Source organism: Xiphophorus couchianus, chromosome 22 (assembly GCF_001444195.1).
Source record: "Xiphophorus couchianus chromosome 22, X_couchianus-1.0, whole genome shotgun sequence".
Lineage (NCBI taxonomy): Eukaryota > Metazoa > Chordata > Actinopteri > Cyprinodontiformes > Poeciliidae > Xiphophorus > Xiphophorus couchianus.
In genome coordinates this window covers 19,469,876-19,485,789 of record NC_040249.1, presented here as the reverse complement: position 1 = coordinate 19,485,789, position 15,914 = coordinate 19,469,876, and the positions used below count along the sequence as shown (strand labels likewise).

The window sequence follows — 15,914 nt, the reverse complement described above, 5'->3', positions numbered from 1 at the left end:
AAGTATGTATCCAGGCTGACCCCATCCTTTCATCAAAAGTGATAAAAGCTTTCCCTTTACCTCTGATGCTATCTTTACCCCCTTAGCTTCCCACCTTCCTACCTACAGTCACCCCATGACTGCGACTTCTGAATCAAGAATGCAAATGGGGCTGGAGCCTCACAAAGCCTGGGGTGACCTATATTACAGCTAATGATGGGCCACAGTGTCGGAAGAACTGGAATGAAAGAGAATTTGAATGAAGCTGACCCACATACAAAGGCACGACCAGTCGGAAAGGCATGTTCCCTTCCCACTAACTAGGCCACAATGGGCTTTAGGATTATGCACAAGTCCCCCTTTTTCTCCTGATGGAGGGAAATCGGAAAAGTGATGGGAAGCCCCTGGCCACAAAAGTCATTCCTAAGACACACTTCTAACAGGTTTGCGGGAAGGTGGGAGTCCCAAGGGTTTACATGGGAATCAGTTTTCTTTTCCCAACACGGCACGCGATTGACATATACAGCACGTCGAGTGGAACTGCACAGAATTTCATTTGAGTGTTAATTTACAACCAGATTAGTATACAAGAATAGAAATCTATTGTGTTTGCCCTAAATGGAGTAGAATTATAATATTAAATTTTAAACCTTAAGAGAAAAAAGCTAAAATATTTTGTAGTGGAAAGATGATCCAAATTATGAATGAGTTATTTTGTTGTTAATTATAACAATTTAAACATCATGATATCTTGTTCATGGACATCATGAACAAGATATCAAGGTGATAAAGGACCTCAGTCTCATCGTTGCTTTAGGAGATTATGTAGTTTTGTGCTTCTTCAACTAATGATGTTTGGTGGACATGAGCAGTTTGATGCAATGTGACGCAGTTAGGATGAGAGTCAGTTCCTTTAATTCCAAAGTCAAAGTTCTCAACGAGAAATATGTGGATTGCTTCCGTAAAATAACTTTACTTGTGTCTTGATTGAAGGATGTAGTAGGAGATCGATAGATGTACTGAGCCCTAATGTGAAGTTATGTGATGTGTTGCTGTAGAGAAACAGCTGAGCTGAGAATCCCACTGGTTTGTTGACACTCTTACCCTCACCGGGCTTACAACCAGCTGCCATCTGGGCAGAGCTATTGATGTCTAAATGTGGTTGAGACCTGGTTGTGGTAGATCAAACAGGCCAAACAAGTCTGGCTTTAAACATCTCTTCTTAGGATCTGTTAAGATTTATGGGTTGAAAATGTCAAACTTTCTGACAAGGACTTGACAACCTTAAATGGCTGAGACAAAGGTGTCTGTTGAGATCCAGTGTTTACAGGATACTGTACATGAAAACCCTGTAGCAAGGTGACGAGGAGACTTTCTGACCAGATGCCTGACTGCTTCAAATACAAAATAAAGCAGCTCTACTGGATGTCCTGATGTAGATGTCTTCAGCACATCATCACAATTCTTCTCCAGGCTCCATTGATGCTGTTTATAAGCATTCTTAGGAGTATTCTAGTTCCTATGAGATCAGCAGAGGTGCATTTCCACCAGGTGTCTGCTAATTGCTGCTGCTGCTAGTCTGGTGGAGTTGTGGAGGAGGGGGCGCCGTAGGGCAGGATCTCAGCCGGAGACTGACTTCACGATAGAACCTTGGGGAAATTTATGTCCCCATTATATGAGCAGCTTTAAATTTTCTTTTGTGTGCTTTGTTTTTATTTTATATATATGTGCAGTTTTATTAACTATCTATTCTGCAGTACTTCCAATTCCTACCAACACCTGGGAATATTGTGACCACTGATCTCTAAACTTAGTTTTTTAAGGATATCTTGTATTATCACAGTGCATCTAGAGAGAACAGAGGTTCTGCAAAACAAATGTTGGATTTATTTGCTATGCTCATCTGGGATAAAGTATTGGTATGTGTGTTAATCCTGGAATAACAAGTGTTTTCAAAGGAGAGTCAATGATTGTCTTCCAAGGTCAGTTTAGACCTGTATGCTACATGAATAATAAAGAACAAAAAGGCTAATAGGAACATAATCACGTCACACTCGGGGAGATAAACTTTCACACATAAATACACGTGTTGTAGTCTGATTTTCTGACTTCAGTAAAGACCCAGTTTGAACTTTATGTGCCAACTTCCCACTTTGGAAACTTTCCAGTGGAAGACAGCCAACCTTGTGCTCAAAGCAGCGCTTTACTGACATCATAGCAGGGGACCCTTCCTTGGGATTATAGCTGGGAGGTGGCGGCCATGCACCGTGACCCGTCCGTTTTTTTATGACTTCATTATTTTCCCTCCCTGCCATGCTCATTTTCATTTGCCAGAGCGGGGGTATAATGACTGCGCTATAAAAACGCTGCTTTAACGTTTGCATACTGTTCTCATTTGGTCCGGCCCTCAACCCTTCAGCTAGCATATGGCAGGTAATCAGGTCTGCAATCAGAGCTGCACGTTACACAGGGCCCCGCTCTCTGCACAGGGGCCATTACCCATCTGTCTTTTGACACACACATACACACACAGATGCACACGTATTTATGTGCAAGCATACAAACACACAAAAATTCACAAATAGATACTTGTATGCAGTTCCCTTCTCCTCACAGATGTAAATGCTTAGAGACTCACACACATAATGAACACACACACAAACGCAGGCCTTTACCTCAACATCTCACCTCCAGGAAATTTCCCATCTCAGACTAATGATATTCTCAATGAAATGTGCAGAAACTATAAGTCCCCTGGCTTTTCATACCTCGGGTGCCATTAATAGCAAGAAGCCTGGTGATTTCATGGCTTCATCGCTGCACATGGCAAAATGTCTTTGCTAGTATGTGGTTCTTACTTAACTAAACCCCTTTGCCCCTCACCTCCATGCTGCCTGGAATACACATTTAAGCCACATCAGGACACCTACATATGTTTCTATCATTAAACATCAAGTGCAGTACATAGAAAGCCTGTAAAACTGATCAACCAGAGACCCCTAATGGTAGGCACAACCCGTCAGTTTTGTTTCTATTTCTCAAACAAAGCTCCATTGTTTATTACTTTAATGCTAGCGTGAGAGTGGAGCGGGAGAGTGATGAATTTTAACGTTTTTTTATGTAAAGTTCTGTTAAAATTATAACACACAAAATGTTGATGAAATTCAGTACTGATGTAGATCAGTGATGAGTATGTGAAGGATTTGGTTTACAAGTAGATGGCAGTATTGAGAAAACCCCTGCCAACCAGAAACCGTCTAGCTTGAACCCACAGGAGGTTGGAAGTGACACCAGTCTTACATGTATTGAACTTTTTACAACCTCTGCTGCAGACTTGGACAATACAATCATAAATTGTTTCCAATGAATGTAGAAAATAATTCATGAATGCATTTTAGCATTTGTCCAAACATCAGTGGCTCAGAAAAAAACTTCTGCATGGGTGTACATTTGATTTAAGGCAAAAGAAGAAGGCCTGTGTTGTCTTGAAGCGCCCAAAGTGATTGGCAAACCGCTGCGCAGTCAAAAGGTCACCGTTGTTCATATGAGGGGGAAACTAAAAAGCTCTGTTTGGCTTGGCAGGCAAGAATGAAGATTTCCAAACTCCAAGACATTTTAAGTCAGCATAAAATGCAGCAAAGGCAGTTCTGAGGGCAGCCAAGACGAAAGGCAAAAACATGGCTGTCAGAAAATCTTGTACAGTTGTGTTGACAGGATGAACCCAATCAAGCAACAGGGATGGAAATGATTACTTCCAAGTGGACTGAAGCTTTAAAGACTGAAGGAGTCTTGTGGTGGGAACACCACTACCCAGACACACCAACAGAATCCAATACCATTCTCTCATTTGGACAGATGTCCAGCCAAATAATGTGCGTGTAAAACTGTGACCCATCCTTTAAGAGCTCACACATCCACACACACCACATTCTCTTCTGCAGATCTCCCATGTTTCATCCTATCCGCTCTGCCCGCGTTGTGTTTGTCGAGCTCTCAGGCCCAAAGCCGTTATTACCTCCTGAAATGACAACTCATTTCCACGAATGTAATCCTTTCCTTTGCCTGTCTGAAGCTCTAAAGTAAACACAGTCTCCTCTTCTGAAAGCACAGCGGAAGAAGGGTAGAGGGACGCTACTTCAAATTTACAAAAGACACTCACAAAGGGAAAGCAGACCCCAGGAGTGGGATGATAAAGACCAAGAGTATTTGAAGTGAATTATGCCAATGAACTGCAGTCTGTATAGATAAACTGTAAAAAGTAAACACTGCTGTAAGGACTTCACTCAAGTAACTGAAGATCAACTGCACCGAAACAGTTGAATTTGGGTTTTTTCCCCCATCATTAATTTTTTATATATAGAGTCACAACAAGCAAGCACAAATTTTCTATTTACAATATTATATTTTAATACGTTAGTGATATTGAGCTGAGATTGACTTGATTGGAGCCGTCTTTTCTCTATTTCATTAACTGATTTAGACATTATTTTTTTCCCTAACAACATCAGAAAATGCTAGTAATTATTACCTGATTTATGTCACAAAGAACAAAACTCTACATGGAAATCAGTATCTTTTTTCATTTTTAAACCCAAGAGACTAAGGATGGGTAATTTTAAAGGCTTGGTTACCTAATGAACCTACCTATTGAAATGACTAGATGTGGTGCAGTGCTACTACTCATTTGTATATAAACAAACAATAGAGACAAAAGTAAATGAACATAAAAATATTGTATTTGTCAATATTTTTAAGTAGTTTCTCTTGAGAATTTCAAACCACAACTGTTGTAACTTTCTTTGGCTTCCATCTCTGAGGTGGTAATGGTAACATCTATGTAAACCAAAGCACAGACAAAAAGTAAACATCGTCAGTAAATATGAAAAACAAACACTTTTTTAAAATCGGCAACTTTGAAGCAGTTACCAGTTTCAAATGTGTACTTTTCCAACTTTCTGTAGTGTTAGATGTGCTGTAGTGCTGCACCGGCTTGACTGTAAACATGGAGGGTAGAAAAACTAAATTTTGGAAGAAAACATGTACTTATTTTTTAATGTTGCTTTCAGGAAATTTAACCTAGTACCTTTCTAACTTTATGTAAAAGCTAGATGTGCTGATATACCATTGACTGAAAAACAGGAAATAGAGAAACATTTATAAATCATGTATTTACCTGCATTGTGCAAGGAATATCTCAAGGGAGTTTTCAGTTGCTTCTCATCAATGTTACGCACTGTTCTTGCCTCCTCTACAACAGAAACAATGTTCTTTTAAGCTTCTTTATTTTTCAGAGGGAAATTTCTATTTGCTACATCTGTCATCCACTGCAAGGGGGTGGCTACAGCCTCCCACTTACAAAATAACATGTTGGATCACTACATTGCAAAGGAAAGGGCGAAATTAGATTTATTTTATTACAAATTTTAAGATCAAAGAGAGACATTATCTCCATTGCCTGTGTTCAAAGATGATGCATCATGCATATACCACGCACAAACCTATGCAAAACTGCCCCTGTTTCCCAGATGCACATTCACAGCCATTAAAGAAAAAAAACAATAATATTAAAAATCAAAAGCTTACCGTTCACCAGCCAACCCAGCAATCCATCCCTCACTCTCAGCCACATCATATGTGACTGCTTTAATCGCAGGCCAATCACTGCTAGGTCACAATTAATAAAAGCCACAACAGACGCAAATAAACAAGTCCAAATTGCTGCCTTAATCGAATGATGCAAACATCAGTGAGTTACAAAAGTTCACCGCCGCCACTGACAATTTCCTAATTGTATTCACTCATTCATGGGAATTTTATTAACATGGAGCGGATGTCTTCTGCCCTTCCACTGTCACAGCACTAGGGATCTAATTTCATTATTTTCCACAAGATTTGCTTGACTACCGCTGCCATGCTAGTGGCGCACCGTGGCCAGATGTTTTTGCTATTTAAATGAGAAAGCAAAGCCTGTTGGGTAAACATAATTAAAAAAAGTTGGAAGCTTTCAGCATGTTTTTTTAAACTTCTTTCCTTTCTTGCCCTCTCTCTGTCTTCTTGTTTCTCCTCCTACATCCTTCTCCATTTCTTAACTTTAGTTCATTAGACATTTCAATTAACATCAGAGCCGTATGTTTCTCTAAGCTGGGGCAGAAGGGTGATTTACAAAGAAGAGCGAGACACAGTGGACAACACACACTAACAGAGAGAGAGAAAGAATGTTAAAGTTGCCTACTCATGCATATATGCAAAGTTTGTGCAAAAACATCAGGAAAGAAGTGGATGACAAACAGGTTACAGGTTGTTATTTTAAACATGGTGTAAAGTGTGGTCTCATCTTTTTCAGCATCATCACCAGATCTTTTCTACCTGTGCACAGGATGAATCCAAACAGTGTTGACCTGTTGCCTCCTCATTGTGTCAGTTTATTAAAATCATCACCCACTGCAACTCAATCATGCACGCATTAATGTCCATGCCTGCCACATGCTAAGTAACAGCAAATAAGGAAGGGTGGGAGGCTAAATTAAATCACTTATATCAAAGTACTAATCGGACAGCTTCACTTTACAGGGAAAAAGTGTCTGCTCCTCTTTGGTTTACATCTATTTGTGTTTTACATAATCAAAGAAATCCTAATTTTAGACAAAGATAACTCACGCAAATAAAGAATGCAATTTCTAAATAATTATGTTAATTAGCAAAGGAGCAGAGCTAACCAAACCAACTTCTCTTGTTTTAATTTTAAAAGTAATTTTTGCTTAAAACACAAATTAACAATGATAAAGCATTTTTTTTGGACAGTTGAGTTCAATTCCACTTGTCACATTACCTAAACAGAAGTGGTCTGACAACATGAAGTAGGCTAAAAGATTTCACAAAGCAAAGCGTCATGTGCATATCACAAGCATTTGGATTACAAAGCCATTTCTGAGGTTTCAGGATTCCAGCAATTCCTAATAACTCATCCAAATAAGGATGAGCTTATTACAACAGCTGATGTTGTAATAAGAAGTGAACTGCAATATGTGAGCACCTGTTGTAATGACATGCAGACTTTTTATTGCAACTTTTTAGATGTAAAGTAGCCATTTTGGGTTTCAAATTGTCTATTTAAAATTTCAAACTTATTACAATATTAAACTTTAAAATTCCAATTTCACTTGCTCACCTGATGACCAAAGCTTAAAATCTGCAGGGATTTCTGATAGCCAGATTGTAAGACTACTCACACTCACCCTGCTGTGGCATAAACGTAACCCAAAACCCCCAAAAAACTTACAGTCAGGTTGGCTATGAGCATGTTGAAACACAACATATGTCATTTTTCAATTAGAAGGTTTTGTGGTTTGGCCATAGTTACTTCTGTTAATTGAAAATGCAGCAGAATGAAACAACAGTAGCGTGACGGTTGTTTTGCACCCATAGGAAATAGCTCAAAAAGTTTCAACAAGAGGCAGCTGATGTTGTAGTCATTCAATATTTTGACCAATGCATATCGCCTACCTCTGTTAATACAGGGAAAAAAATGCATTAACTTGTTAAAAAGGGTGTCCTTTATTTTATAGCCAAACTCACCCCGGCACCTCAGGTCCAGCTGTTCAAAGCTTGGGTTCATTTTAGGATGCTCATCTTCTCCGGTGTTATTTTGTTGCCGTTGTCTCATTTATGAAAGCTTTCAATCGAACTACCAAAGGTAGAAGCATTTATTTACTCCATTTGATCGAAAACACCCCATTCTCTGCATGCATTACAGCCCTGCGTGGCGGGGCTTGATGGCTGAAATATGCTTTGGGTGCTCTAGCCACACAAGCACTTTTTTAGCATGCAGTGCGCGGCACATTTGATACCCTTTAGTGCACACGAACTGAGTAGCTGTCAAAAATACAACAGGCATCTCAAGTAATTATGCAGATTTATGCAAAACATTAACAAGAAGAATTAAAGGCACAAATGAGGTGGCTACACTTGAATTGTTAAGATTATGAATAATTACCATGAATCTTTTTGCTCTTAATATAACTTGTTTTTGATAAACAAAGCCTTAATTATTGGAATACTTTGGAGGATTCCGGTGACCTTCATTAATCTTAGACAACAAGTCTCCGGTGAGACTTGAGATGAGGCCTTAACACACACATACACACATGCAGGGGCACCCCCATGTACACCCTCACCCCCATGCAGGGTAAATACACATGCATGGAAGCATGTATGCTAACTAGCCACTTCAGCCCGGAAGGAAGCACACCGACAGGTAGATCTTCTAGTTAAGCCAAGCGAGTTCCTCATGCTCCCTGGTGTGCCCAGGTATGGTGAGCCAATGAGGACAGATGCACACAAACACACCCCTACAAAGACTCACACTTAAAACCGGTACTCCCATTATAATTTGCTGCACCGTGTATTTCAGTAATCAGAATTACATCTCCATTTCTTCCCCTTTCCACCTTCTAACTTTGGACAACATTCCAGTGAGATACTGTGCATTGAACATGCTTCTCAATATGGTCTAATATTAAAGGCTTGATGAGCAAGATAAAAATACAAAAGGCTCTCAAACTGTGAGTTTCTGTGAGTAAAAAAAGACCCTAAAATAATGTAATTTTTTATAGGTAACCTTCATGGAACATATTGCAACTCCAACTTTGACTGAGGTTCTACAACTCTGCCTAAGTGACAAAATTTCCCTTGTGTCATCATATTTACATGATTTGCTTGGCTAATAATGTTAGGTTGAGTGTAATTATGTCTGTTTAGGACAATAAGCAATGACTCTGCATCAGTATGATGGGTTGACAGGCAGACCTGTTCCCATGGGGACCCGGCACCCAGGGGTCCTGTCAATCATATTGCTGTTGATTGCTTTTGTTTTAGCTGACAGATTGTTTCTATTTCCTCTTAAAGATGCCGTGGTTCTGCAGAGCGACAGTTCACCTTCATCAGCATCCAGTCTGAACGTCACTGGGCGCAATCGAAGGCACTAGGGTTATTACAAGAGCTTCCCATATAAAAGCTATACAATATCTCTTCTCAATGTCAAGCCTGTCTTGGGAAGCACCATCTAATTGCTGTAACAGTGTAAGCTATTATTAGGAGCCCTGGATATAAGGATTAGTTCTTTATGCATGACATACCTAATACACCTTTACTGTGTGAGAGAGAGTAAAAATAATGATACATGTAATGAGATGTTTACATATTTTTACTATGCTGATTGACAAGACAAATTTAACTAAACTTATTTAACATTTGGGTTTTACAGGCTCTAGACTGACAAGAAGATGCTTGCTCGATATCAAAACAATGCTTTGCTTCTATAAACCAGACTTTCTAACACATTATAGGAATTTGGTATTGTATAAATGTATATTTTCTTTGTCCAGTGCAATAATGTGCAGTGCTGCACAGATCAAAACGATGACATAATTTCTCTAACATTTACAGTGAAGTACCTCCTGCTGATCCATAACAGATTCATCTCTCTCTCTCAATAGCTTGATGAAAGAACCTGTGCATTTGGACAAAGGTTCATGTCCAAACGCAGGCGCCGCCGATATCCTGCTGACAGGTACACCTGCCTAAACACTCAGCGTGGAGAGCACCTGTACTGTTTTTGGAGCACTAGGTTACTGCTCTTAAATGCTGTCAAAAACTATGTCTCTGCAATGACATCTATTTGAAGACAAAAGTTGACATGGACTGATGACTGTACATTTTTTAAAAATCATATCGCCCTTGGAAATCCTCATGCCAATATACAACTTTGCACTGGAGATCCAGGGCTGCAGTTGTTTAAATCTCCTTACATATTGTATGTAATGATCTATGCAAATGGTCAATAATTAATAACAAAAACATTTCCTACTTTAGCAACTAAAAGCTCCTCCACCCCTCACCCCCATATTTCTGTTTGATTTTCACTGCTGCATTTTAAGTCCACACTGACATTAATGTGGACAAATGAGCTGAGATTAATAAATTGAAACTGGTAATAAAGATGGGCTATGATATGTTTTTATTGCACTACAACAGATTCTTTACCCACTATGGTTGTTTAGATTAGAAATTAACAAACTCATGCTTCTTTTCTTATTGTTATTCTCTAGTGTAGGTCACAATATATTTGTCATTTTTCACAATGAGAGATGCACTGAAATAAAATCATATTTAAGCATCAGACATGGTTGACACTATAGCTTTCTCTGCATATGTTTCCTTAGACACCACCACTGGACCAAACCAAGGCTTGATGAGATGATAGGTCCACATATCAGACTTGTGTGACTGCTCTGCTGGCCTCACAAACAGCATCTTGAACAGTAATTCTCTGCTGCTGTATTGATCATGAAAGCACAGTATCCTTCATCTTGATGAGACCAAAACAAGCCAATATGCTTTCAAATGCTTTACTGCCCTCTAGAAAACATCAATGAAGCAATATTGGCCCAGTTTACATAAAAGAGCAAAGGATGTGAGAGGAGAAAAAACCAAAGGAAAGGATGTTGGTAAGTTGTTAGTCAAGAAAGCCAGGTTTATCATTTCCATTTTATGTTCCCACCACCCGTGTGGATCAATGGGGAAGAAGTTCATTTAGTCTGACATCAATGTCATGGAGCAGTTTGCTCCCTAGAACACTTTTTTTCCTGGAAGGAGACCCCAGCCTGAGAGTTGAGCAAGAACTTAGCGTTTCAAGCTCAGAGTCTGCTCAGACTCACCCTTCCACAATGGTCCCAACAGCTCCTGATAACCAGTCTGCCTGTGGGTCCAAAAAATAAACCTGCATCTTTAAGCTCCCTCAAGCTTTCACAAGGTATATCAAAAAGGGAGGTATTTTCTTGCAAACAGAATTTAAGGAATGTTATATCTTTCCTTAAGTTAATTCTGGTCATCTAACAATCCTAAAAACTAGGAGATTTTGTGCTTTTGTCATTGCTCATCATCCATCAAAGCTAGATCTGTGGAATACAAAATTGTGTAAACTGACCTGAGCTGTGGGTCTATCCAGTCCTCCAAACTTATCATTTTTGTCTGCTTCTCTAACAATATGGTAGTTTGTGTTTTTACAAAATACCATTCTGCTTCCATTGTAGAAACAGCCCATACAATCGACCAACCACAGCATCCAACACAGTCAACTCATTGGACCAGAAAAAGTCATTGTGCATTATGTTTATTGTTACACTAATATGATGATGGGCTTAACTCTGCCTCCCCAGTGAGAGTCCAACTGGTGGTGCAAACACTTCCTGAATATGTCAGTCTGAACTGCACTGACCTGTCCTCTACTGTTCAGTCATTAAAGGTCTTTACAAAACATTTATTTAAAACTCTGTAGCTGGTTGTATTTTCTCCTAAAATGAAGGCATGTTTAAAATATGTGAATAACTTTCCAAGACATTAAAGTTAAATGAAGGACCAGTGAGTGACAGTTGTTGATCATATTAAAGTAGCCACCAAGTCATTAACTTGGTTCTGTGACTACACCCTTAATGGCTACAGGGTTTCCTTTAAGCCCTACAGAACACATCTCAGCTCAGACCTGACTTGAAAGTTTGTTGTTAGAGGGGATTAACCTCATGCTGGAGCTGAAAGATGATTTTAAAAAATCAGGGAAAGACTAATGACCTCTCCTGAGCGGTTTGGGAAAATCTTTATCCCCTTTGTAGTCAACTTCAAGAACTTTTCAGAACATTTTCTCACTTCCTGCTACACAGAAAAATCCTAAATGCCCCAGTGTTGGAATTTGGAGGTAACTGGGGTTGTAAATGCCTTTGGAGGTTGGTATTGCCCTCGCCAGCAGCTTTCTGCATCTTCCCCCTATAACCCTGGATCGAGCCTTTAGGAGACTAGAATGAGAGAAAGATAGTCTGAGTCAAAGCGCTCAAGGGTAGCCCCAACTTCTCACTAGGAACTCTGACCTCCTTACCAGGATGAGTTGGTGGTCGTTGAGGACGCCTGTGGAGGAATAGATCTTGGAGGGGTTGGAACTTGGCAAGGAACTTTGAGTGTGCTAAAGGTGCTTACAGGAAATCATGCCCCAAGACAGGGGAAAAGCCAATGGCAGCCAGTGAATAATCTTGGTGGGGTTGATGTGCCAATAGATTCACTTCCTAGTCCAGCATAAGGATTCAAATGAGTGGTAGTAAAATGACTACAATTATGCAATAATATAACATTCTTCAAACAGCAAAATAACATGAAAAGTTAAATTAGCTAAAAGTAAAAAGTCTGTTCAGTAACTTAGAAAATATACAATATTTAATCATTTAATTGGTTTCAACAGCTAATTGAATCAGACTCAAAACTGTGAAAAAACCAAATGTGATTGCCTAGAACTCTTAGCAATAGGCTAAATTATATTAAAACTGAATATATTTTTTCTTACAAACATGATACAGTTTCACAATCAAAACAGAGGTTCTCAGTGACACAGCAGATTAGCATAAAAAACATAAAGATCTACCTTTCTTCCAAAAATATTGTATGTAATAATATCAATAATTCAGACCAGTGTCAAAATTAAATATTGATGAAAACTGGTTAGTTTAAACTAGGTTAAAATGACTCTAAAATGGTTCTTACAGAACAGGAAATGTTATTTTTATTCTCCTAAATAATAATATTTTTTTTTTGCCCATTTACAAGAAGTGAGTGAGTTTTAACATGATACATACTCATGGCTTTATGTTTGGCTGTGTCTTTTTTTTTTGGAGCTACTGCTAGCTAAAATATTTTCTATTTCAAAAACTAATAGTATTTTTCCCATAGTCCCCTCTAATCTACCATATAGGTAGGGAAGGACATGCATTACATTAAAGTTTATGCTTTTAAGCAGATATGCAAAGCCGATTTCACATTTCTGCAACCAGCCTGGTTAAAGAAAAGTCATTAATCAAATATAACCTATAATAAACATATCGCTTCATATCTTGCCCTGCTTAATTAACATCATTGGCACAAGTATGAACAATTATTTTCTTAACACAGTTTGATTTTTACACTGCTGCACTGCAAATCCTACATGAGTTAAACTTGCATACACGGTCTAATCATGACTACTTGCACCCCACAATTTAATCCACAGAGGGTCAGAAATATGTTCACAGGCTCAAACATTTACATAATTCACTTCTAATATTTAGTTGAATATCCTCTAGCAAGTTGCAGGGAAACAAACACACTTTTGTAGCCGTCAACAAACATCTGCTGTTGTCCAAAAATGTCCTAATTTGTTAAGACTGGAGCCATTCCAGAAGCTCATTGAGCCTAAAACATTTTTTGATGTGTGTTGGGACACCTGTTTAAATGGGAATTTCACCACGTCAGTCTAATTTAATTTTAAATTCACTTTGCTATGGAAAGTAACACTGGTATATTATATACAGCATATTCCAGTTTATTGTAGCCTTGCTTCCTGGGTTGTTCTTATGCATTTTGATCTATTGCTTGAGTTAGGTGAATGAATTTGTGCCTAATTTGGATGTCCCAAATGGACAATGATCCCAAACACACATCAAAAAAGGCTTGAATAGGGATAAAGAAGGCTAATTTTACTGAAATACATGAACTATGGTTAAATGCAGCTCTATTTCCAGAAATTAATCATTTTAAAGGATTTGTACTATTTCTCCTAAAAAGCATGGACCTTAATAATTAAAGGATAAGTCAAAGGAAGATGTATACAATTGCTCTAAAATTATGCATTATGCATAATTAATGCATTAATTGCATTAAAAATTATGCATTTTAAATGCATAATTTAACATTTGTGTGGATTAGAGAAAATCAGCATTAAATTCACACTTGAGAACCAAATATTGAAAAGCATTAATTTAAAAATAATTAATAAAATGCTTAATAATGCTTACCATGCATTATTCAAAGAACCTTTTATGAGCACTGAGCCAAACAACCAACCCAAAGTCCACTGTGTAACCACAGAGGCGTATGTGCAACATATTGCACAGATTCTGACCATGCCAGTTCCTAATTAGGCCTAAGTGAAGTGTTGTTGTTGTCTTTGTGCCCTCCCTCCGCCTTCTCCTGCAGTTACCTGTTTCAACATGGACTCCAGAAGATGCTGCCAATCCTGCTGCCATTTGGGCTGCAGTGTGTTTGTGACACAAACACACACACGCACACACACACAGCAAGATGAGCCTGCCCCCACCTCCAGGCAAACAGATGTCCTCCCCCCGCCTCTTCCTCAGTTAGCTAGGAAGTCTGCATTTATACCCCAGTGCACACACACAAACATATGAGGCTGCACGGATGTTCACAAAAGAAATGAAGTCCTTGGTTGGTCTCTGCTGTTCACACTTGTGATTAGTTTTCCTCACATGTGACAGAAATCTCGTTCGTAGTTTTACTACAAGGACACAGCGTCATAACACATAATTGAAGTTTGTCACATTTGCAAAGACAAAAAAAAAGAAAAAACTTCCTGACATACACCTGAGACCATTTTTGTTTCATTTGTTCCCTCCTTGTCTATTTTTGGAGCAACGTGTGACCAGCATTAGCACGGATCAGGCAATAAAAACGCCTGCAAGCAACCAACATTTGATTGCTTCAGTCACATTCTCTGTCAAAACTTGAAAAGCATGTTGATTTTTTTTTATCATTTTCACTCCATGCTCATGTCTTCTCAACACTGCTGTCAGCTTGCTGCAGTGTGAGACGGAGGTCACATCCCAAAATAGACAAAAGTGTCTCTTGTATTCTCGTAAGATGGACATTTTGCAAAATGTGCATTTACTTGGGTCACATGGCCAAAACTTAAAACAGATGCAAATCTGGAATTTTTTCCATTTTTAATATCTGTAGGAGTGTTAATGCTCCTCACACTGTGTGATTTTATTCCATCATTGCATAAAGTGTGTGAGTAAAAAAAAAAAAAGATGATGCATTTGTGAGAGAGGCTCGACCTGACAAATGTATTCACAGCCAAAATTCATGTAAAACACCAGTAACTATCTCCTCATGCTTTTAAAAAGGTTCGGATGATTCGGGATAATGATGCAAATTTCAGCTTTATTATGGATATTCTATCCCCTTTTTTCCACCCAGCACCCCAGTTTGGACTAAGAAAAAGGATGAAAGGGAGAAAATCAGGCGTTTCTCCCAGAGACTTTAGCATAATTTTATGAAACTCATAATACGAGAACAGTTCGCCCACGGTTTTCCTTTAATTCTTCACTTCTTAACTGTGTCATCAAAGACAGAGGGGTTGTTTTACAATTTTAAATCAACAAACATTACAAGAATTTAGTTTATTCTTTCTAGATGAAAAAGGAAGGCTGATGTCTTAAGCAGAAATCTGAAAGCGTACAGTGCCTTACAAAATTAAATGAATGTTTTTGTATTTTTTTCATGTGGCAACCACAAATTCCAGTGTATTTTATATGAAATGTTTGTGATAGAACAACACAAAATATAGTATAATGGTGAATGGAAGGGAAAATATACACACTTTTTCACATTACTTGGCAAATAAAACCCTGAGAAGTGTAGGATTCATTTGAATTCAGGCCCTATGAATGGACTGTGGAACAACTTTTCACTGCAAAAGGTTTTTCATTGTTCGTCTCCACCAAGACAAGAGACTGAACTTTTGCCCATTCCTCTTTACACAGTCTTCCCAGAGATTCTTAAATATATTTACATTGAGCATATTCATATATTTAGGTATGAATATGCTTGGATTTAAACCCTTTCATTGTAGAGCTGGATAAATAAGTAGGTTCACTGCCTCTATTAGGTGTTATTTTTGCAGGAATACCTTGTGTTTAGCTCCCATTTTCCCATCAATCTCCCTTTCTCATGTGAATAAATGTCTTCCCACAGGCTGATGATGCAATTACAATGTTTCACCATGGGATGGTTTAGTCAGGGTGCTGTGTGGATGTAGTTTCCCCCAAAACACAGCATTTTGA

General features: G+C 38.6%; 1 long non-coding RNA gene across 1 annotated transcript; it reads right to left on the bottom strand.

Annotated features, from left to right (window-relative positions):
• Positions 1-4,693: 4,693 nt before the first annotated feature.
• Positions 4,694-5,228, bottom strand: LOC114138589 (uncharacterized). Its single transcript, XR_003594240.1, has 3 exons — positions 5,153-5,228; positions 4,906-4,973; positions 4,694-4,812 (listed from the first exon to the last, which is right to left on the bottom strand). It is a non-coding gene; the product is annotated as an uncharacterized LOC114138589 (long non-coding RNA).
• Positions 5,229-15,914: the final 10,686 nt, after the last annotated feature.